The 23,534-nt window shown below is 49.0% G+C and overlaps 1 pseudogene; it reads left to right on the forward strand.

The window, feature by feature from the left end:
- Window positions 1-253: 253 nt before the first annotated feature.
- Window positions 254-23,534, forward strand: part of LOC142486183 (importin-8-like) — a 49,692-nt pseudogene continuing 26,411 nt past the window's right edge.

Genomic DNA, 23,534 nt, shown 5'->3' on the forward strand with positions numbered 1-23,534 from the left:
AATCCATATTTAGAGACCAAGAAATGTTACGTTCATCACATGTCTTTCAACTGCTGAGTCAGTCAGAAAGCGCCCATGGAATCAGTTTGTTCTGCAGCAGAAAGAAGGGATCTATTGATCTGTGGATTCTGTCCACAGGGTGACACAGATGGAACCTATGACCCATGAAAGCAGTCTCTGCAATGTGACACACTGACATAAACAGACGGGGCTTCCTATTGACTTCTATAGCTAGGATTTGGTGAGATTAAAGTGTTAATTGGTTCTATCTTTGTGAATTCCTTTTATTTCTTGCAGAGTTTTATGAGGAGATCCTGTCTTTGGCATACAGTCTGACCAACCAGACCATCTCCTCTCAGATGTGGCAGCTTCTAGGCATCTTGTTTGAAGTATTTCAGAGGGATTCCTATGAATACTTTACAGGTTCGAGATAATTCAAGTTTCGTTTATTTGCCCTTGTCTAACTGATCAATTTTTTTTCTAATAACTGTTTATTTGCAAGATTTTGGGCTTACAGAAGAGAAGGGTAAAGGGACCCAACATAAATTATAGTAGTAAGACATTTATACAAAAAGACCAAGGAGAGGGTAAACGGGAAGGAAAAAGGGATAAAAACAAATCGGTCCAAGTAAGGCCGCGGCTTGTAGTATAAATAAAAAGTGCCTCCACAGGGCCTGATGAAGCTGCACATCGTGGTGTTTGTATGCGTGACCTACGGAATACTTGGCAGCAGAGACCCGTCCACCTTACAGAGAGCAGTCACTTTTTTTAAAATTTTACTACAGGCTGGCAAGCTTCTGAGGCCTATTTTGGACCTAACTTGTCTGATACAAAGTCTGTATTGATGCTCGGGAGGAGGACACTTCTTTCCCTGAGAGATGCTAAGAGTTGTTTCAAAATGGCGATGCTAAGAGACTCGCAAGTATTCCTAAATTTGAATTGTTTGCCTACTGCGCTGTCCCTTGCCTCTCTGAACCCCTAAATTACAATCGGGATGTGAAGACTTACTTTATTTGACTGTTTTCTTGTTTGGAATCATTCATCTTTAGTTTTCCTTCACGCATATCTGCAATCCACAATATTCTGGGTCAGTTTGAGTGACGTTGTCCAGGCCAATTTCAATTTGCTATTCCCTACGAGGATGGCTGATGCATTTCCTTCCAAGGATCTGAGTCTTTATTCTGGTGGCCGTGCTGATATTACTTTCTTCTCTCTGGTTTATCATCTTGCATGCACGGACGCTATATTGGGGTCTCCCATTATTTTATGCAGTTGACACTTATGAGTTCTGTTATCGTGCTGTTCTTGTATGTATGTCTTTATTTATATAGCGCTTCACAGTAGTAATACAAACGACAATCATATAAATAACAACCAATATAAATGACACGATGGGAATAAGTGCTTCAGACATAAAAGTAACATTAAGGAAGAGGAATCCCTGCTCCAATGAGCTTACAATCTAATTGGTAGGTAGGAAGAATGTACAGAGACAGTAGGAGGGCGTTCTGGTAAGTGTATCTGCAGGGGGTCAAGGTATATGTATCAGGTACAGTATTAATCACGGAGCTTCTCATACGCTTCTTTAAGCATGTGTGTTTTAAGGTGGGTCTCGGGGTGCTGCCGCGACGCGCACTTGGAGCGATCACATTAATGTAATAAAATGTGCCTGTCCACTCTGGCGCTGTGCATGTGGACGTACGCTTGCCAATGCTCAGCGCTTGCCAATGCTCAGCGCTTGGGGAGACAGGCAAAAGTGATTTTCAAGCGCGCTGAAGGGTCACATGACCCCTCAGCAACGAATCAGACTGAGGGCAAAGAGAAATCCTTTTGTGCCTGCACACAACAGCAACAGGTGTAGATTTTGCACTGTGTAGACTAATTAGACTAAACTCTAAATAACATACAGTAGTTACAATAAGAGATCCCACGCAAATATTTTATAAAAAATGTATATTTATTATTTCATGGGAACTGCAAAAAAAAATTTAAACACACACACACACCTTTATTATACCTTTCATAATATTTCTGGGAGGTCCATCTCATGGCCTGTGCAGTTTTATCTGATAGACATTAAATACAATTATTCACCACAAATTTTAATTATTGCTATAAAAAAAAAATCCTGAGTGAATTTATGGCTAGTCCCCAAACGAGAGCGCTCCCAGTTTAAAGCTTCAATTCTCTTCATTCTACCTTTATCTCATATGAGAGGCGATTTTTACAAACGAACCTCTGATTACTTTGTACGCTTCCCATACAGTTGAGCAGTTTGTGTCGGAGAAGTCAAGGTCATTTTTTCATTGTAATAATACCTGGGGATGCATAACAGATGTGATCACTCTCCATTGATGAATCATGTTGCGCGGGGCCAGATTGATAAGAATATCTATCGTAGCATGATCCGACCATGTAATCTGAATACGCGACTGCTGAATCTGAGAGGCCAAGCGCGTATCCACCAAGTACATGTCAACATGTCAATTCAAGAGTATGATTTATGTGGCACTGAGACAAAAGTATCATCTATGGCCAATGGGTGCAAGTTCCTCCAAATGTCTACCAATTCCAGATCTTTTAACCAATCAAATTTAGTGTTAAGGACAGTTTTAAAGTGACCACCCATGATGAGACCTTTTTTGATGTCCTCTAATAAAGAAAAGGTGCTCTCAAAAAAGAGAACTTTCGAAGCGATAGAAGCGTAAACCTTGGCTAATATTACCAGAGGACCACCTACGGTTGCATACAAACCAGAAAAATGTATCTGCCCTCTTTTTTTGTTTTAATCTGGTTTGATTTTAAAAGAGATATTATCATTTGTCAGAATGGCAACCACTATCTCTCTTCGCTGGTGCTGAGGAGAGAAACACCTGGGAGTATTGCTGATGAAAATAAGTAGCTGAAGAACGTCTGCTAAAATGCGTTTCTTGTATAAAAACGACGTCCGCTGCTTCTGTTCTATAGTTAGATATACAGTAGCTAGTCTACGTTTCTGAGGGCTATTAAATCTCTTATGTTGATGGATTATCATAAGCAAAGACATGAGACTATGCAGTGAAGGTTATGTTGAGTGGCATAGCATTAGCCCCCCCCATCCCCGCCTCCCCCAGAATAACCTGTTGAGACGCATTTGATCGAAAAATAAACCGCAAGGGAAAATACATTTGAGCAAGCAAAAAAAGAGTTGGTAGGAAGCCGAAACACAGGAGTAGAGTAACCATGCCAACTTTGTGACCGGCACGAGACAAAAAAAACGGGGAAAGCACCCACGACACATCATGCTTCTTACCTGGACAGCCAAGACTGAACCCAGGAAGCACATAATACTGCAATAGGCATCTTATCAGCAGATTAAAACTGGCATAGTCATGAAACATAATGACCAAGAATAACTCTGCCAACTTTATCTATATAACGGAACAAAAATGAACCAGAAGACCCTACAAAAGGGAGAGAACCAAGTTATTTTAGAAACTAAGTAAACTATAATGATTTAAACATTTAAAAAAAAAACAAGGGAACACAATTTATCAGACGATAACATCAAATGACTGCCATCGTTTGGCTGCGGCGGAGGGTCCCTCTGCGGCCGATCTGCCACTGGAACCTTCGCTGCCAGCCGCGTCTAAATTGAGTTTTACTAGTTGAGGTAGGGGGTTAATTTAAAGGGGCTTTAGCGGTTAGGGTAGGGGGTTAATGTAAGGGGTTTTAGGGTAAGGGCTTAGTTAGGGGGTTTATGGTAGGAGGTTTGGGGTAAGAGTTTAGGGTAAAGTGGATTAAGGGTAGGGGTTCAAGTTTTTATGGTAGAGGTAGCGTTGGTTTGGGTTTTTTTAGGGTAAGTGTTAGATGTCGGGACTTACCTTAGTGGCAAAGCGGCCGGCGGCTGAGCATCCCGGCAACGGGGTGAGTAGCGGCGAAGTGCAGATGGACAGCCACGACAAAATGTACTAGACCAGTTCTCAATGTAGCGCCTGAGAAATGTAGCCGAGACCCATAACACCAGAAATGTTTTGTTTGCTACAAATGTTCTCAAATCCTTTAGGGTGCTGCATAGCAATGCAGTTGTTTTCATGTGTGAATTAAGAAGAAAATAATGAGTCGGAATTGTCTCTCCTGTTTCTCAGGAGATTTTACTCCATTCAGGTTGTGTTTGTAAGAACAAAAATAGGTTTAGCTCCTGAATATTATTGTGTGACGACCAATTCTGAGGGAGTGAACTGTAACTAAAATCTCCCTCGTGCTCAGTTTAATCAATGCAGGAGTTTCTTGAATTTTAAGAAAATCTAATTATTTAAGCTGCCGATCAATCCATTCGCCCGTGATCGGTGAAAATACTGCTTCTCAAAGTATGGCTGCCTATTGTAAAGCTGCAGTTTAAGTTGCCGTTAAAAAAATAAATCTATATCTACAGCTTAACCTCTTTATAGTGCGGTCCTCGGGGGTTTTATGGTGGTACTGTGCCCGCCGGAGGGGGAAACCTAAGAACACTCCCAGCCTTCCCAGACCCGGTGGGGCAGCGGCAACAGCACGCAGCACTTACCCGGCATCTGGCAGCTCTTCTCCCTGTCACTGCTTCCTGCTTCTGCTTTCGTCTTGCGAGAGCAAGCTCCCTTATAGAGACAGTGTGTCTCTGTGTGTGTGTGTTTGTGTGCGTATTTGACTGTGTGAGATGCTGTGAGTGTATGCAGTGTGCTGTGAGTGTATGCTGTGAGTGTGTGTGTGCTGTGTGTTCAGTGAGCAGTGTGTTCAGTGAGCAGTGTGTGCAGTGAGCAGTGTGTGCAGTGAGCAGTGTGTGCAGTGAGCAGTGTGTGCAGTGAGCAGTGTGTGCTGTGAGTGTGTGCTGTGAGTGTGTATGTGTGCTGTGAGTGTGTGTGCGTGTTGTGAGTGTGTGTGCGTGCAAAAAAAAACCTTACATTTAAAAAAAAATAATAATAATTTTTTTACATTCGGGGTCCATGCCCAAACCGCGTTATAAGCAGATCCGCATTATAGCGGATTGCGCTATAACGGGGTTGATATATAGATATATATATAGAGATATAAATCTATATCTCTATCAACAAGACAAACTGCTTGCAACAGACTAAGCAAATAATGAGTACTTAAATTAGTAATATAATAACCACTAACGCTATGGACTAGAAGTAATATAACAATGAAAAGAAAAAGAAAAGCGTCCCAACTCAGCACTCAAGTATACTCAGAACAAATATCAAAGAAAATTATGATTTATTTAACAGCACAAATAATCAAATATAAAATACAAAAAATATTAAAACAAACCCTGACATCCTCCTGTGATAGAATATGTATCAGACAGGGGAAATCCGCTTTGAAGATACTGATGGACCCCTAATACACAAGGCAAGGGAAAAAAGCCAATAAGCACAAGATATATGTAGAACAAGGGGTTAACAATAACCCCTTGAACCTACAAGGCCGGCCTCACCCCAAGTAAATATAAAACCACACAGCAAACATAGATAACACATGCACCAAATTGCCTAATACATGCTGATGTCAAATACATATGTTATATATGTAACGGGTATTCCCCCACCCAATCGCAAATAGGGTCTCCTAGGGCAAATACTACTCTGGTTACAAGGCATAATAGTGTGGCGCACCTGTTGGCTTACAGGACTCCTGAGTCTCCCGCTTGATGGTATTATGGGGAAGGTCAGGACAGGCTTCTGGGGACATACCCAGTACGTACTCACGGTGACAGTGCCTCCATCTATTGCAGGCCCCAGGATATGGGGTGGAATCCCTGGAATAGAACGTCCCACTCAGGGATGAGATTCCAGTCTCACAACCGCTTCTTTATAATCAGGAACACTTTATTTCCTCTGCAGCACACTGTACAGCATACACAGTCACAGCAGTACTTCTCAGGAGTTCTCCCTCAGGATGACCATGGCCTTTCACTCCCAGTCAGGGCCCTGGAAGCAGGCCTAGCTCTTCCACTACCCCCTATCAGAGTAGTGGGAAAAGTCTACCAGCCTCTCCCAGGGGGAGGGCCTCAAGCCTGCCAGGTCCCTGATAGCTCGGTTAGGTAAGACTCAGCTCCTCTCAGGGTAGGAGCAACTGACTCAATACAGGAAATGCAGATCATTAAGACAGATACAACAAGAGCCCGCCCCTGTCCCTTATTGGACACAGGCCTGACTGCACTGCTTTCTCTGCCTCACTGATCTGCAGTGAGTGGGGAGAACCCATCTTAACTCCTGGCAAACCTGCTGTTACCAGGGATTATTGCACAAAAGGAGGACAGAATAATAGCCCAAACCTACCAGGACTATACTCTCCCTCTGGTGGAATCCAATGGTCCCCACTTGGACCTAAATTTGCGGGTCAATCCTGCAGGTGAACAACCTGTACAAAACAAAATAACATGACATATTATTCACCATAATACAGTGTTATTACATTTGCAGGTTATACACCCTCCTTAGATGGTGACACAAAAAAATAGTATTACTCCCAACGTGGAGAATCCGCTACTAACAGTAATACCTGGGATCAGGTTCCTTTACTACCCTCAGGATATGTATTCACTTGTACTAGCTATACCCTCTTAGGGTGGCCTGCGCACAGCATTGTCCACTGGGTTTGGAGCAGAAGTACCATAACACTCGGGGTGGCATACTGGACACCTACAATCATCCCATAATTTAGACATGGGTGCTAATGGTCGGAGAGGATCATGCCCATACACTTTCTTAAGGCATCTCCTGGAGATGAAAGGCTCCCTTTCTTCATTATCAGAACTATATCCCCTGTCCTCATCAGTGGAAACCCATTTCAAACTCAATTCCCCCCTCTACTGAGTGGTGAAAATAAAGTAATGACTTTTGGTGATTTCTGACAACTCTGTCAGACACTGGAGGTACATAGGGTTTTACCCGAGCAACAGGTACAATATGAACAACATCATTACCCAATTCCCCAGAGACCTGAACCAAACCCACCCAGTCCTTGTAATCAGTGAATGGCTTGGGGACCCCCTGTTCACCCAGTGACCCGTGGTGACTGTATCTGAAATCCGAACCAGATGGGACAGGGGCAATGGCAGGGGTAATGGGGCCAGAGACTGGGGCATAGGAAGCAACAGTATCTGGGGCAAAGTCCTTGGCTTCAGCTAGGCCACGGCCTACCGCAGGGGACGTTGGTTGCTTGGACGCAGCCACGACAGGCCAGCGTTTCCCTTGGTCTACCACCCTGTAAATGTAGTGGTCCATTTCTCGCCTGGAGAGGACGCTACTCACCGGAGCGGTCGCAGCACAGTCCCAGTCCACTCTGGAGGTCGCCTTGTAAGTGACGTCATCCTCTCGCGAGGTCGCGTAATCTTGTGTCCGGTCCCGCACAGGAAGTACATCATCCGCAGAACGGGGTACCGGGAGCTCGACGCTGTCTTTCTTGCGGAAGTAGGCGCTGGGATGGGCCTCATCTCCGGACTCCTTCGCCGCAGCCTTGGTCGGGGCCTCTTCTAAGGCCTCCTCCATCGGAGCCCGCTCCACATCACAAGTAAGTGGCTCTCTTCTTGCAGCACCGCTGTAGGGGTCCGCCGGTAGGCGCCTCACCCCCGCTGAACTGCTATCACGTTCATCGTCCGACGATGCAGGTAGGGACATCTCCACAGGGGAATGACATTGGGGCCCTTCGCAGTCACTGGCGGCAATCGGCACGAAGCGGTCCCGCTTCTGCGCCACCAGCGATAGCGATCCCCATCCTCCCTGGGCAGTCACTGTCTCTTCCGTGGGTTCCACCATCGTGAGTTCCGCCTCTGGAACCGTGGTGCACAGACCCTAAGGAACGTTTGTTGGGGCGCACGGGCCCTTCGCATGGGTAACATCGACATGGCCCACATCGCATAGCATAACCGCTGGGTCATCAGGCTTTGCTGACACCAGAGGACCGGCTCTGGCCTCGTCAGGTTCAATCACCTCACCCGGTAGCATTTGGGTTGCGGTCTCTGGAACCGGCTCGGGACTTGTCTCAGTCGTCGGGGCTTGGTACACCCCAATGGTAGGCATTAGCGGGCTAGACACAAGATGGCTTGCCCCATTCACAAAGAAAATAGCCCCCCAAGCAAGGTCTTCTCCCAGGCATGCACAGTCAGGGCCCAAACACCGCAAGCTGTGATCCCATCAGTGAGTACATCCAGGAAACCTTCTGGCAGCGAGTAATAGGCAAAGTCCATATCGCCTGCTCTTACTTTATGTATACACGGGCACAAAAGAAAGGGGTAGCTCACTCCTCTGGCCCGCCATGTTCCATCAGTCTGAGGTTGCAGCAGCTCGCATCCAGCTCCTCCTTCAGTTTGGGTAAAGCTCTGGGATTGTCTCTCATTGTGCCCCCTCCCTCTGGTGCAGATTAGAGGAGGGGCACTCGATAGTAAGGCGTGACTCTGGCTTTCACTGTGACCCCTCCCTCTGGTGGAGATTAGAGGAGGGTCACTGGGTGTTACCTCATGATGTGGACTCTTCGCTGAGCCAGTCACAGGGCAGGGGGCCGCGGCTCCTGCTTTCGTGCCACTTCCTGCACATAGGCGGGGCTCTAGCTTTCGCGCCAGACCCGGCCAAATCTCTGCAAATAATCTGCTCAGTCTTTTTGCACGCAGCACGTGCGTCATCCAAACTCGGCGGGAAACGCCATTTTAGCTTCTTTGCACCGCGCGGTGCACTATCGCATATAGCAGCCGCCATCTTAGGTGAACCCACAATTTTCACTGTACAGTGGCGACAATGTTTATCTGAGCACGGCCGTAGCCGCGGTGTGGGGGAGCCGGCGGCTCATTTGGGGATTTCCCTGGCGCGTGCAGCGCGTCACTCTGGCGCCGGTCACACGGCCCAGGGTTCCCCGGCATCCCCTAAGGCTGCAGAGGCAGCAGAGGTAAGGGGGACGCTGCGCGCAGCTTTGCGCAAGCCAGGGGAGCAGCCAGAGGTTCGGGGAAGGGGAGGGGAAGAGGAGGGGGGCATTTAAATTAAACGCGCGGGAAGGGGAAGATGCGGCTCGCTCGCGGCTCCGTTTTGGCGCCAGCCGGAATAAGCCCCGTTCATAAGGGGCACAAAACAGGCAAATGCTCAAATAAACTTTGCCGCTGCTGTAGCACAACCCTCACTGTTTGGCAGGGAACTCGCTCTCTTGTGAACACTGCAATACATGTAGCCTCTGGCAAGTGGTGAACTCGGCATACCCCAGGCTAGGCAAAACTCTTTCTTTGTATACTGCACACGATAACAGTCCAGTACACGTGCTCTGCGGTTCATAGTCTGGCTACTGGCTAGTAGTACTCTGGGCTCTTCCCTGTGCAGTACTCTTGTGTCTCCCCCTCTTGGCTGCCAGTATTGTGGTTCCTATCCAGGGGTCCCTCTTAATTGCGTTAACCAGGCCACCCCCTAGGCATCCTGACTACCCACCTCAGGTTTGACTCGAACAGCAATAGCCTCGTCTCCAGATCTATTCACCCTTTAGGGCAGTCTAGGGTGTGCTTTTCGAGGTTTTTTCGTTCTCCTGACTACCCCTAGACTTCTCCCTTTCAGCAGCACTGGTTCTGGAAGCATACTTTCAATCTTTCTGTTTTGTGTCGCTGAAAGCCTGTCCTGATTATCTCAGCAGTGCCTCCAATTGTAACGGGTATTCCCCCACCCAATCGCAAATAGGGTCTCCTAGGCCAAATACTACTCTGGTTACAAGGCATAATAGTGTGGCGCACCTGTTGGCTTACAGGACTCCTGAGTCTCCCACTTGATGGTATTATGGGGAAGGTCAGGACAGGCTTCTGGGGACATACCCAGTACGTACTCACGGCGACAGTGCCTCCATCTATTGCAGGCCCCAGGATATGGGGTGGAATCCCTGGAATAGAACGTCCCACTCAGGGATGAGAGATTCCAGTCTCACAACCGCTTCTTTATAATCAGGAACACTTTATTTCCTCTGCAGCACACTGTACAGCATACACAGTCACAGCAGTACTTCTCAGGAGTTCTCCCTCAGGATGACCCTGGCCTTTCACTCCCAGTCAGGACCCTGGAAGCAGGCCTAGCTCTTCCACTACCCCCTATCAGAGTAGTGGGAAAAGTCTACCAGCCTCTCCCAGGGGGAGGGCCTCAAGCCTGCCAGGTCCCTGACAGCTCGGTTAGGTAAGACTCAGCTCCTCTCAGGGTAGGAGCAACTGACTCAATACAGGAAATGCAGATCATTAAGACAGATACAAGAGCCCGCCCCTGTCCCTTATTGGACACAGGCCTGACTGCACTGCTTTCTCTGCCTCACTGATCTGCAGTGAGTGGGGAGAACCCATCTCAACTACTGGCAAACCTGCTGTTACCAGGGATTATTGCACAAAAGGAGGACAGAATAATAGCCCAAACCTACCAGGGCTATATATACATACACCGTAAATGCAGTTGGTATAATCAAGGCAAACCAGGCATAGTACCAAAAGGAGACTGTTAGTATGGGATCAACAATGGTTAACAGTTCACATCAGTTACCATAGTCCATGAGACCATCCATGCCACACTGTGATAGTAAAATGTCCAAAGGGTAAAGATCTTCCAATTGAGGGGTCCATCCGCCGGGGAGTCAGGGAAAAATAGACGCCCCAACACGTGTTTCATTCTCGCTTCATGATCCCATCATCCCATCTACATGTGTGTATATATATATATATATAATTATGCCTCACAGCATAATTCTTCCTGCATCTCCTCTTCCAGTCCACGTGCTAAGGAGATGAGCATGTGGACAGCAGGAACAGGAGAGAGGAGAGAGATGAGCACGTGGACTGGAAGAGGAGATGCAGGAAGAATTATACTGTGAGGCTTTAACATCTTTACTGAGGGAGTCGGGTTCCACCACACTGTATCACAAGAACTCATTGACAATTTCGAGCTGTCCATCCATCCCACTGGTTCCGTGGATTCAGACCTGGAGGGAGATTTGACTATTATACACTCACCTTTCAGACCCAGCTGGTTCAAGGGGCTGTTACGTCACTATTCAGTGTATATATACACAAGCGTTCAACCCCTCTCCACTACCTTTTGACAAAGTCGCCCGAGAGTGACGAAACGCGTCAGGGAGCGTCATCACGCAAACGTACGGACATTACGTCATCACGCGTGCGCAAGAACAGGCCGGTTCGTGCGCCCAACACTACGGAGGCCATCCAGCAGGGAGTTTCTCTGGGATTCCAGCACGACTTCGGTGATACACCTCTCACAACCCGAATACTCAGATGATCACGGACTCCTCATCTTGCAGAGACTGACGGACGTCTGATGAAAGTATTGATACCGGATGGTGGTGATATTATCACGAAATGCTTTTAACACTTGTACCTTTGTGAGTGTATTTCCCCCCCCCCCTCCTCCTTCCCACCGTTAAATATACAGTTTTATACTATGGGGCGTGCGCTCTCTCCTCTCTTTTTTCTACAGATTCCATAGGATGTGGTTTACCCTTCTGAGAGCAGCCGGAGACCCCTCTACAGACGTCACCATTTTTATTGATGAACTATCTTTGAAGGATTGGTTATCACTTTAATTTATTTTTATTAGTTTCTCTTTTTGTCAATATTGTATTGTGTGAATTTTAGGTCATTTAAATAATAAGCACTTAATTTAATTTATGCACAGGCACTTACACATTGAATATGTCAGTGTGACACTTATAGCACATGTATTCATTATATATATTTTTTTAAATAATATATTATATATTTTCAAACACTTGTAATACCCCTTAGGCGCTGCTTTTTCTTTTTTTGTTAGTCCATATATATATAGATATATAGATATACTGATATACCCGGCGTTGCCCGGGATGTAAATCCGTAATAGGTATTATTATTTATAAATAGTTGAAAAGAAACATGGAAGAAAATGTAATACGATATTGTTGTTTAAAAATGGTTTATTGTAAACACACCACAGTACAATGTATATTTTGGTGATGTAAACATGTGAGGTGTGTGTACCGCTAGGGTGGGTGTGAGGCATCGGGTGGGTGTTCAGTATGGGTGGCGGGTGGGTAGGGGAGTGCTGGCTGTGGGTGGGAGTCCCGCTAGGGTGTGAGCGGGTGTGAGGCGGCGGGTGTCTGGTGAGTGTGTGCGGCGGCTGGTCAGTGATGTCGGTGCATAGGGGTGTGAGTGTGGCGGGTGGGTGTGAGGCGGGAGGCGCCGGGTGGGTGGTGAGTGGGTGCGGCGGCTAGTCAGTGATGTCGGTGCGTAGGGGTGGGAGGCGGCGGGTGTGTGTCGAGTGTCAGGTGGGTGAGAGGCGGCAGGTGTCTGAGTGAGGGCGGCGGCTGTGGGGCGCAGGGGTGTGAGGCGGCGGGTGGCTGAAAGGCAGAGGCGGGAGGCGGCGGGAGTGCGGGCGGCAAGTGGGTGAAAGGCAGAGGCATGAGTGCGGCGCGTGGGTGAAAGGCAGGGGCGGGAGGGGGGTGAAAGGCAGCGCCGGGGGGGAAGGCAGGGGCAGGGGTGAAGGCAGGGGCGGGGGGAAGGCAGGTGCGGGGGGGGGAAGGCAGGGGCAGGGGTGAAGGCAGGGGCGGGGGGAAGGCAGGAGAGGGGGGGAAGGCAGGGGTGGGGGGGGGAAGGCAGGGGTGGGGGGGGGAAGGCAGGGGTGGGGGGGGGAGGCAGGGGCGAGGGGGAGGCAGGAGGCAAGGGGGGCTGTCACTGTGTGTCCCTGTGTGTGTCAGTGTGTCTGTCACTGTGTGTGTCAGTGTGTCTGTCACTGTGTATGTCGGGGGGGTGGGGAGGGGGGGTCAAAAACGTAGCTGAGGGAGGGGTCAAAAACAGAGCTGGGGAGGGGTCAAAAACGGAGCTGGGGGAGGGGTCAAAAATGGAGCTGGTGGAGGGGTCAAAAACAGAGCTGGTGATGGGTCAAAAACGAAGCTGGGGGAGGGGGTCAAAAAGGGAGCTGGAGGGGGTCAAAAAGGGAGCTGGAGGGGGTCAAAAACGGAGCTGGGGGAGGGCTCAAAAACGAAGCTGGGAGAGGGTCAAAACCGGAGCTGGGGGGGTCAAACACCCCCCCCCCCCTCCCCAGCAATACCTCACCTCAGGCAGCAGCAGCAGCAGTGTGGCCAGGGGTTGGGGACCCCTGGGTTAGAGCGCACCGGCCAATGAGAGCCGTGGGGGGCAGGCAATCCGGAGGGGTGAGACGTGTGTGTATATACTGTTAGACCACACCGGCCAATGAGAGGTGTGCGGGGGTGGGTGGGCCAAGGGAGCCATCTCATTGGCCTGAGGCGGAGTGAGCCCTATAGGCTTAAGCTTGCTGCATGGTCACAGCTTTGAGCACAGCCAGTGTTAAGATGCATAGCCAGAAAACCCACCCACAGACAGCTGTTTCGACCTTAATGGGTCTCATCAGTGTGGGGTTGGTTAACTGGCTATGCAATGAAGCGAAAGGATGGGGTTTACCATACTGAGTTAAGTTATGGTGAGTTAAAAAAAGTGACAAAAACCCTTCACAGCAAAGCATTTAGCAAATGTAAAAATACTGTATGCTCATTTGCATGTCTTAGCCAGGTCTGCAACCCCGCCTTTCACCATTATCTCCCAGCACACAGCACTTCCACTGCAGCAAGGGATTCTGGGAAATGACATGCAAATGAGCACACAGTGCCACTTTCTGCTTCAAAAACCATTTTATACATGGTTCCCTATAGGCTTAAGCTTGCTGCATGGTCACAGCTTTATATATTTATATATTTATATATACTGTATATATATATATATATATATATATATATATATATATATATATATATATATATATATATATACCATAATACTGAGTAAAGTTATGGTGAGTAAAAAAAAGTGACAAAAACCCTCCACAGGAAAGCAAATATGCAAATGCAACTGTATGCTCATCTGCATGTCTTAGGCAGGTCTGCAACCCCGCCTTTCCCCATTATCACCCAGCATACAGCACTTCCACTGCAGCAAGGGATTCTGGGAAATGACATGCAAATGAGCACAGTTGCCTATAGGGAACCATGTTAAAAATGGTTTTTGAGGCAAAAAGTGACACTGTGCTCATTTGCATGTCATTTCCCAGAATCCCTTGCTGCAGTGGAAGTGCTGTATGCTGGGTGATAATGGGGAAAGGCGGGGTTGCAGACCTGCCTAAGACATGCAGGTGAGCATACAGTTGTATTTGCATATATATATATATATATATATATATAACGACAAACCTATACATTTGCTCGCCCCGGGCGAGTGGATTTAACCCCCGGGCGAGTAAATATTGGCCCAAGCAGCACACGTTTGGTACTAGGTGGCGAGTAGATTTTTTTGTGTGGCGAGTAGATTTTATATATATATATATATATATATATATATATATAACCAATTGATTGCTATCCCAAAGGGAGAAGCGCAGGGATTCACTTTCTGTTTTGCACATTTTGTATGGCCAAATCCTTCACCAGCTGCATGCTCCTTATATGGAGAAGCGCGGTGATTATATATTTGTTTTACATTATAAGTAGGGAGGAGGCAGGTAACTACAGGCCAGAGGGGAAATTCATAGAAAAATTGCTAAAAAGATAGTATTATTAAATAACTTAAGTCCCATAACTTGCATGATTCCAAGCAGCTTGTATTTGCTGGGCTGAACTAAGGTCAAACACTTCTGATCGATATTTTTACTGGATGATTATGATAAGAGATCCGGGTGGAGAACTTGTTTATCAGTATTTTTCAGTGGCTAAATGAAGAAGGCATTGGATGAAGGAGAGGCAAGTGAGTGTTTTCAGTATGGGGAGTAGATTCAGAGGAGAGCAAGTAACTAGTGGAGTGCCTCAGGGATCTGTACTTGAACCGGTGCTCTTTAATTTAATATATCTTTATTCGTCACATTACAGATGGTCATGTTTTCAGGATATCCCATCTTCAGCACAGGTGGCTCAATCAGAGGCTCTGTCTTTGACTGAGCCACCTGTGCTGGAGCTGGGACTGACTGAGCCACCTGTGCTGGATCTGGGACTGACTGAGCCACCTGTGCTGGATCTGGGACTGACTGAGCCACCTGTGCTGGAGCTGGGACTGATTGAGCTACCTGTGCTGGAGCTGGGACTGACTGAGCCACCTGTGCTGGAGCTGGGACTGACTGAGCCACCTGTGCTGGAGCTGGGACTGATTGAGCCAGCTGTGCTGGAGCTGGGATAACCTGAACTGTTGGGTTGGGCTTGAGGACTGGAGTTGAGCACCACTGGTCTACATAAAACGTATCAGGATAGACTCATGGACCTCAACATTTAGAACTTGGAGGAGAGAACGAAGAAAGGGGGGGGGGGTTACTGAAACGTTCAAATACTGTGTGTAAAGGATGAGGTAAACCTATTTTAGAGCACACAGTTCAGTCAGGTTTAGAGGAAATGTGAAGCGAGAGGGTATTACAGTAAGGGAATTCAAAATTGTCGAGGAACAAATAAGATCTGATGTTTTGCAACAGATTGGAAATTGGGTGTATTGAGTGGGCCCCTTTTTTTATCTCCTGTCAAACTCTGTCTCTGTCGTCGTGCTCGGTCCTTTTGAAATCTGTTCCTCTCACCATAGGGTGACTCAGTGATGCAATAACATCCGTTAAGGTATACACCCGCATCTAATAGACTGAGGAGCTCTGTAGTCCTAGGGTTCACCAGCAGATAAATTTACCCTACCTTGTTTTTTTTAATAAGGGTTTAGTGAACTTAAATGTAAAGGTGTGTGTGTGTCTATACTGTACAATAGGATATACATGTTTTGACCTCACTACTTTTTTTTCCCCCTTTCTTTCATTGATCTTTAAACTGTGTTTTTACTCCCAGAAAAAAAAGAGCCTAGGACTGAAGTTAGCTTTGTGAAACAACGGTTTTTCGAAGACCCTTATCTGAGAGGCTCGGGATAATAGTTTTGTTGAGAAGCCTCAGACGTTGGCATTTAAAACAGGTCTGTGCTTTATGGCGGGATGGAGCAAGTTAGGCCGCGTCCATAGTGGATCAGACGGCGCGAGTGCCAAATACAAACAACTGGAGGCCAATGTGCGTGTCCATAGATCGTGCACGTGAGCGCCGAGGCGGCCAATGCATGGCGAGACAAACTTGTTTGAATTTGCAGCGCGACGGCCAGGTTATGTGTGCGGTTCAGCCAATGAGGGCGAACTGCTCACGTGACATCACGGGCACGCCAACCATAGCGCAACATTGCAGGCCACGGATCTCTTAAAGTACAGACAATGCGCTCGGTCGCGAGCGCGCACCTACTATTGAGGCGGCCTTAGAATAAATGGCAGAGGTTGCTGCGTGTACACTACTGTAGGCTTTGGGCCTATTAAAAATCAAATCAAAAACAGTTGTGAAAAATTAAGAAATAAGGTTTGTCATCTTTTATAAGCATCACAATGAGATTCATTTCGTGATGGTTACCTTTTTGATTGGGGCTGGGGGGAGGGGGAATTGTACCTTTAAATTGTCCACTTGTGAGAGATGCTTTGAAAAACTCAACTTGCCAGCTGTGTGTGACATATTTACAAGGCAACACACAGAGTAAACCAGGACAATCAGCGCATCACCAGTGTGAAAGGCAAAAGGCTTGGGGAGAGGGGATGCCGGATACCGTAACACTGTGGGGGAGGTGACTGTGCCTTGGACAAGGTGAGGGTCAGGGTGGCTGGCGTTCTGCCTGGATGAGTGTGACTGGAATAGAACATAATGAGGGTGTGTCCAAAGAGTAGGTCAGGTGGAGTGGGTGCTCGGGGTGGCACATGCCTAGATGCAGGCATAAGCTCAAGGGTAGAGATTCCCAGGGTGGGGGTGCCCAGGATGCAGGTGGTGGTCCTGCCTGTGTCATTGACCCTCCTTTTTATTCACTTCAGATATGATGCCTCTTCTTCACAATTACATCACAGTAGATAGAGACTCTGCTGTCAAGCCCCAAACACCTGGAGATTATTTACACCATGTGTAAGAAGGTGAGCAGCTGTGTGTCAGTTGGACAAATGGAAAGGAGAACACACTGGGTGGGAGCATGGTGGGAATTAGGAGCCTGTGATTGCATGTGGGGGCTGAGCAACAGAGAATTTTACAAGTAATGTTTTCCACCATTCAGTGAAGCTTTGCAAGCAGTCTGCTTAGACATTGTTTTTGGAGGGCTCAATACTTGGATCATGAAGGGTCCTGCAATTGCGGTGTAAGGGCAGAGACTGTGTGTGTTTGTGAGGGGGTGGGGCTCTGGTGAACTGTCATTTTGGTTGTGAGGCAAGAAGGGGCTTAGGGCAGCAGTGGGAGGTTGAAGGGGGTGAGGAAGAGGTGTAGCCTAGTGGTGCTTCATTTCCACCCCTTTTGTGTCAGGTACTGACAGGGGAAGCCGGGGAAGATGCCGAGTGCCACGCAGCAAAGCTCCTGGAGGTCATTGTCTTGCACTGCAAAGGCCGAGGAATTGATCAGGTAATTTGGAACTGGGTGCTGCTAAGGCTCATTGCCCACCCCACTCTGAGACATGCTGTCCATACTTCATTTTTTCGGATAAAGTTTTCACACTATGAGCTCTATGCACAAAGCGCCGAAAAGTTTTTTATCGCCACAAAATGCTTTTGGTATTCAGTAAGCGCCGAGAATTTGCCAAAATCGGCATTTTTTTGACCCGATAAAAAATTATCGGCAGGCGGCTGGCGAGAAGCCACTTTTCAGCACCTTTCGCCACTTTTTTAAATCGGCTGTATTCTAGTAGCCCCGATCCTGTTTTCGGTGCTTATCGGAGCTGATCGGCAGTCTCGAAAAGCTATTTTTTCGGCAAATCGTCCCGCCAACTACAATTAGTCCTTGTTACGTGTGTGTGTATATGTCGGATCTAGAAATAAAAGCCAGGTGTGAATCACTAGTTTCCTGAACCCCATAACCAGTGTCTGGACGTCCCCGCTTCACAATATCTGAAGCAGCAATCCCGCCTGTGATCTTGCCTGATCCGCAGTCCCTCAATGTCCAGGTACCCTCATTCCCGCAATGTTATACATTGGAGGGGATGTGTTCCCTACCTGTCTTCCGATGTCTTCCGTGTGAAGCTTGAGTCATATTTGGAAGAAAGCATTATAGGTTATTTCGGTGTAGTATAGGGCAGTTAAGATATATAGGGTAAATAAGATATCCAGATCCAGAGTGTGGGGGCGAGTGAGAGAGAGTGGGGGGGAGAGAGAGAGGGGGGGGAGAGGGAGAGTGTGGGGGAGAGAGGGAGAGTGTGGGGGGAGAGGGAGAGAGTGGGGGGGGGAGGGAGAGAGTGGGGGGGAGAGGGAGAGAGTGGGGGGGGGAGAGGGAGAGAGTGGGGGGCAGAGGGAGAGAGTGGGGGGGGGGAGAGGGAGAGAGTGGGGGGGAGAGGGAGAGAGTGGGGGGAGAGGGAGAGAGTGGGGGGGAGAGGGAGAGAGTGGGGGAGAGGGAGAGAGTGGGGGGGAGGGAGAGAGGGAGAGAGAGTGGGGGAGAGGGAGAGAGAGTGGGGGAGAGGGAGAGAGCGTGGGGGAGAGGGAGAGAGCGTGGGGGAGAGGGAGAGAGAGTGGGGGAGAGGGAGAGAGAGTGGGGGAGAGGGAGAGAGTGGGGGAGAGAGGGAGACTGACTGACTGGGTAGGTGACTGACTGACTGACTGACTGACTGACTGACTGGGTAGGTGACTGACTGACTGGGTAGGTGACTGACTGACTGACTGACTGGGTAGGTGACTGACTGACTGACTGACTGACTGACTGACTGGGTAGGTGACTGACTGACTGGGTAGGTGACTGACTGACTGACTGGGTAGGTGACTGACTGACTGACTGGGTAGGTGTCTGACTGACTGGGTAGGTGACTGACTGACTGACTGGGTAGGTGACTGACTGACTGACTGACTAACTGGGTAGGTAACTGACTGATTGACTGACTGGGTAGGTGACTGACTGACTGAATAACTGGGCAGGTGACTGACTGACTGACTGACTGGGTAGGTGACTGACTGACTGACTGGGTAGGTGACTGACTGACTGACTGACTGGGTAGGTGACTGACTGACTGACTGGGTAGGTGACTGACTGACTGGGTAGGTGACTGACTGACTGACTGACTAACTGGGTAGGTAACTGACTGATTGACTGACTGGGTAGGTGACTGACTGACTGACTGACTAACTGGGTAGGTGACTGACTGACTGACTGACTGACTGGGTAGGTGACTGACTGACTGGGTAGGTGACTGACTGACTGGGTAGGTGACTGACTGACTGGGTAGGTGACTGACTGACTGGGTAGGTGACTGACTGGGTAGGTGACTGACTGACTGACTGACAGACTGGGTAGGTGACTGACTGACTGACTGACTGACAGACTGGGTAGGTGACTGACTGACTGACTGACAGACTGGGTAGGTGACTGACTGACTGACTGGGTAGGTGACTGACTGACTGGGTAGGTTACTGACTGACTGACTGGGTAGGTGACTGACTGACTGGGTAGGTGACTGACTGGGTAGGTGACTGACTGACAGACTGGGTAGGTGACTGACTGACTGACTGACTGACTGACAGACTGGGTAGGTGACTGACTGACTGACTGACTGGGTAGGTGACTGACTGACTGACAGACTGGGTAGGTGACTGACTGACTGGGTAGGTGACTGACTGACTGGGTAGGTTACTGACTGACTGACTGACTGGGTAGGTGACTGACTGACTGACAGACTGGGTAGGTGACTGACTGACTGACTGACAGACTGGGTAGGTGACTGACTGACTGGGTAGGTGACTGACTGACTGGGTAGGTGACTGACTGACTGACTGGGTAGGTGACTGACTGACTGGGTAGGTGACTGACTGACTGGGCAGGTGACTGACTGACTGACTGGGTAGGTGACTGACTGACTGACTGACTGGGTAGGTGACTGACTGACTGACTTGGTAGGTGACTGACTGACTGACTGACTGGGCAGGTGACTGACTGGGCAGGTGACTGACTGACTGACTGACTGGGCAGGTGAGTGACTGACTGACTGGGTAGGTGACTGACTGACTGGGTAGGTGACTGACTGACTGGGTAGGTGACTGACTGGGTAGGTGACTGACTGGGTAGGTGACTGACTGACTGGGTAGGTGACTGACTGACTAACTGGGTAGGTGACTGACTTGTTGGGTGGGTGGGTAGGTGACTGACTTGGGTGGGTGGGTAGGTAGGTAGGTGACTGACTTGTTGGGTGGGTGACTGACTTGGTGGGTGACTGACTTGGGTGGTTGGGTTGGGTGGGTGGGTGACTGACTTGTTGGGTGGGTGGGTGGGTGACTGACTTGTATTGTGTGACTGACTTGTTGGGTGGGTAGGTGTCTGACTGACTGGGTGTTGGGTAGGTAGGTGACTGACTGGTTGGGTAGGTAGGTGACTGACTGGGTGGGTAGGTAGGTGACTGACTGGGTGGGTGGGTGACTGGGTGGGTGGGTGACTGACTACTTGTGGTCTCTCTCTCCCCCCTCCCCCCCCTACACACACACACACACACACACACACACACACACACACACACACACACACACACACACACACTCTCTCTCCCCCCTACACACACACACACACACACACTCTCTCCCCCCCTACACACACACACACTCTCTCTCTCTCCCCCCCCTACACACACACACACACTCCTCCCCCCCCCCTACTCACCGTGGATCGCTGTGGTCTCCGGTCTCTGTGACAGCCGAGGAAGCGGCAGGCCGGATGTCGCCCTCGGCCTCGGCGGCTGTCACTGCGGGTCACCGGGTGGGAGTGAGGGATCCGGACACAGGGGAGAGAGGAGTGGGGGGGCTAGTGATGCGGCTGGTCACCGGGTGTCAGACACGCCGCAACATGAGGGCAGCGGCAGCCTCAGCTCAGTGGCTGAAGATGGTGAAGGAGGAGACCATCTTCTCACAACAAGCTGATCCGAGCTGCCACGCGGGGTCACGGAGGCCGGGGACACGGAATTGGAGGTGAGATCGGGAGTGAGTGGGGAGATTGGGGTGTCAGGGGGGGTCACGGAGGCCGGGAGAGATTGGGGTGTCGGGGGGGGGGGGTCACGGAGGCCAGGAGAGATTGGGGTGAGGGGGGGTCACGGAGGCCGGGAGATATTGGTGCGAGGGGGGTCACTGAGGCCAGGAGAGATTGGGGTGAGGGGGGGTCACGGAGGCCGGGAGAGATTGGGGTGGGGGGGGGGGGAGCGGATGGCCCGATGGGAGGGGGGAGGGGCGACAGATGGCCCTGCAGGGGCCTGAGGCAGACAGGCGTGGAAGGGGCTGGCTGCCGGAAGGGGGAGGAGTGGAAGCGCTGAGGAGGGAAAGTTGCTGAGAGGCGGGGGAGGAGCGAAGGCACTGTTCAGAGAGCCGGAGGTTAAATCCACATGCCCCGGGCGTGTAAATGTATATAATTGTCGAACACTGTGTATATATATATATATATATATATATATATATATATATATATATATATATATATATATTACCCCAACAACCCCTATAACCCCTAACATACACATATATGCACATCAATGATACTATAGGCCGGCAGGGGCCCTCGGGTGTTACCCGCAGGCCTGCAGTACCAATTATGTGCCCCCCCCAAAATTAATGTCAAAACACATACATACTTATAAATAAATAACCCCCCCCTTAACACATACAGTATAGTAATGGGCACAATTACTATTACCCACAAATGGATAATAGTGAATGTGCCCATTTTAAATACATAAACACCAATCAATACATTAAATACAGTACGTATAGCACTCACCCATGTCCGCCTGCCACGATGAAGGCCATCCTCATCTTCATCCTGTTCATGCCCCCTCCGCTGCTGCAAAACAGACACAAGAATGAAAACATCCAATGTAATGTCCCCGAACCCCTTAATCACCATAGCGGTTATTAACCGCTACAGTCATTAAGGGGTTAACCCACCCTCAACCACCACTCGGGAGGCCTACATACCCTCCCACACTAACCCCCCACCCTTTGAGGCCTAACCACCCTCACCCACTATCCACAAGGGAGGCCTACCCACATACCCTTGGGGCCAATAACCCCTCCCCCCACCCCCAGTACCCACAATAAAAACAATACACAGCCCCACATTAAACATCATTATATTTATTCAATACATTACCCACCCCCTGTGCCCCCCCATAAATACACGATTTATTCTTTTACATACAGGGTTCATACCCCAGCCCCACGCGAGTCCCCGGCGGGCTGGCGGGTCACCTGACAGACCTACAGGGTACCAGCAACTTGTTTCACACAGGTTCTGGAGGCCTGTTGGTGGGTCCGCCAAGTGCCATGGCCCCTAGGTGGTCTCATTGGGTCACCGTGGGCCACAATTGGGTCCCCACGGTAGGCCCGTGGATGTCTGGGATCCCCGGGTCAGACCCACAGGTGTCTGCGGGGCCTCGGGTGGTTCACACGGGGATCTGGGGAACTCACGAGTGCTCACTATGGGTCCGCGGTGCCCCCACGGATGTGGGACCACCGGTTCTTCCCCGCACACTACGGGTCCGCGGTGCCCCCACGGATATGGGACCACTGGTTCTTCCCCGCAGACTACGGGTCTGCGGTGCCCCCACAGATGTGGGACCACCGGTTCATCCCCGCAGGTGTCACCCGTGGAACCACCAGCCTGATACCCGTGAGATACCCGAGGATACCGCAGGTGGTCTCCAGAGGTCTCACGCAGAACCAAGGAACCAACCCTGAATGTAAAAAAAATAAACCTGGCCTATACATTCAATACATACATCCCCCCCCCAACACCTACAGTACAATAATGTGCAAAATAACTATTATCCAGATAGGGATAATAGATTATTTGCCCATTATTAAACACATTAACTAGCATATTAAAATAAATAAAGTACTACTGACCTCATCAATAAGAAGCCCCCGTCGCCAGCAACATTCTTGTCTTTCGTTGCCCACAAAATACATAGCCAATACATAGCCAATACATTGCAATTACATTCAGATATTAATTAACCCCTTAAACACCTTATCGGATAATAACCGCAAAGGTAATTAAGGGGTTAAGCCACACTGGCCCGATACCCACCCTTCACCCAATCATTTGTACAGTGGCTTCATCATGCAACTATATATATATATATATATATATATATATATATATATATATACACTTGCGACACACTTTATTCGAGCTCGGCTAGTCCCACGAATTCGGGTATACCCGGGTGTATTGAGGTTTGTGACTGTTTTCTGCCCGAGTGCATTGGGTTATTTTCCAGGCAGGGATTGAAGAATTTTATTCCCGCTGGCTGCAATACTGCACAGTATATATATATATACTGCATTACAATTCATGAATTTATGCCATCTGGTAGACACGCGAAGCACTGCAACCTATTAAATCCTAATCATTATCATTTAACAGATCAGCCGCCTGTCAGCCAGGAATGAACCCAGGCTGGGAAGGCAAACGCAACGGGGCTTGTCAGAGGTGAGGAGCGGCGCATTCCAGGTATCTGCCAGGTACATATT

The sequence above is a fragment of the Ascaphus truei genome, unplaced genomic scaffold, assembly GCF_040206685.1.
Source record: "Ascaphus truei isolate aAscTru1 unplaced genomic scaffold, aAscTru1.hap1 HAP1_SCAFFOLD_770, whole genome shotgun sequence".
NCBI lineage: Eukaryota > Metazoa > Chordata > Amphibia > Anura > Ascaphidae > Ascaphus > Ascaphus truei.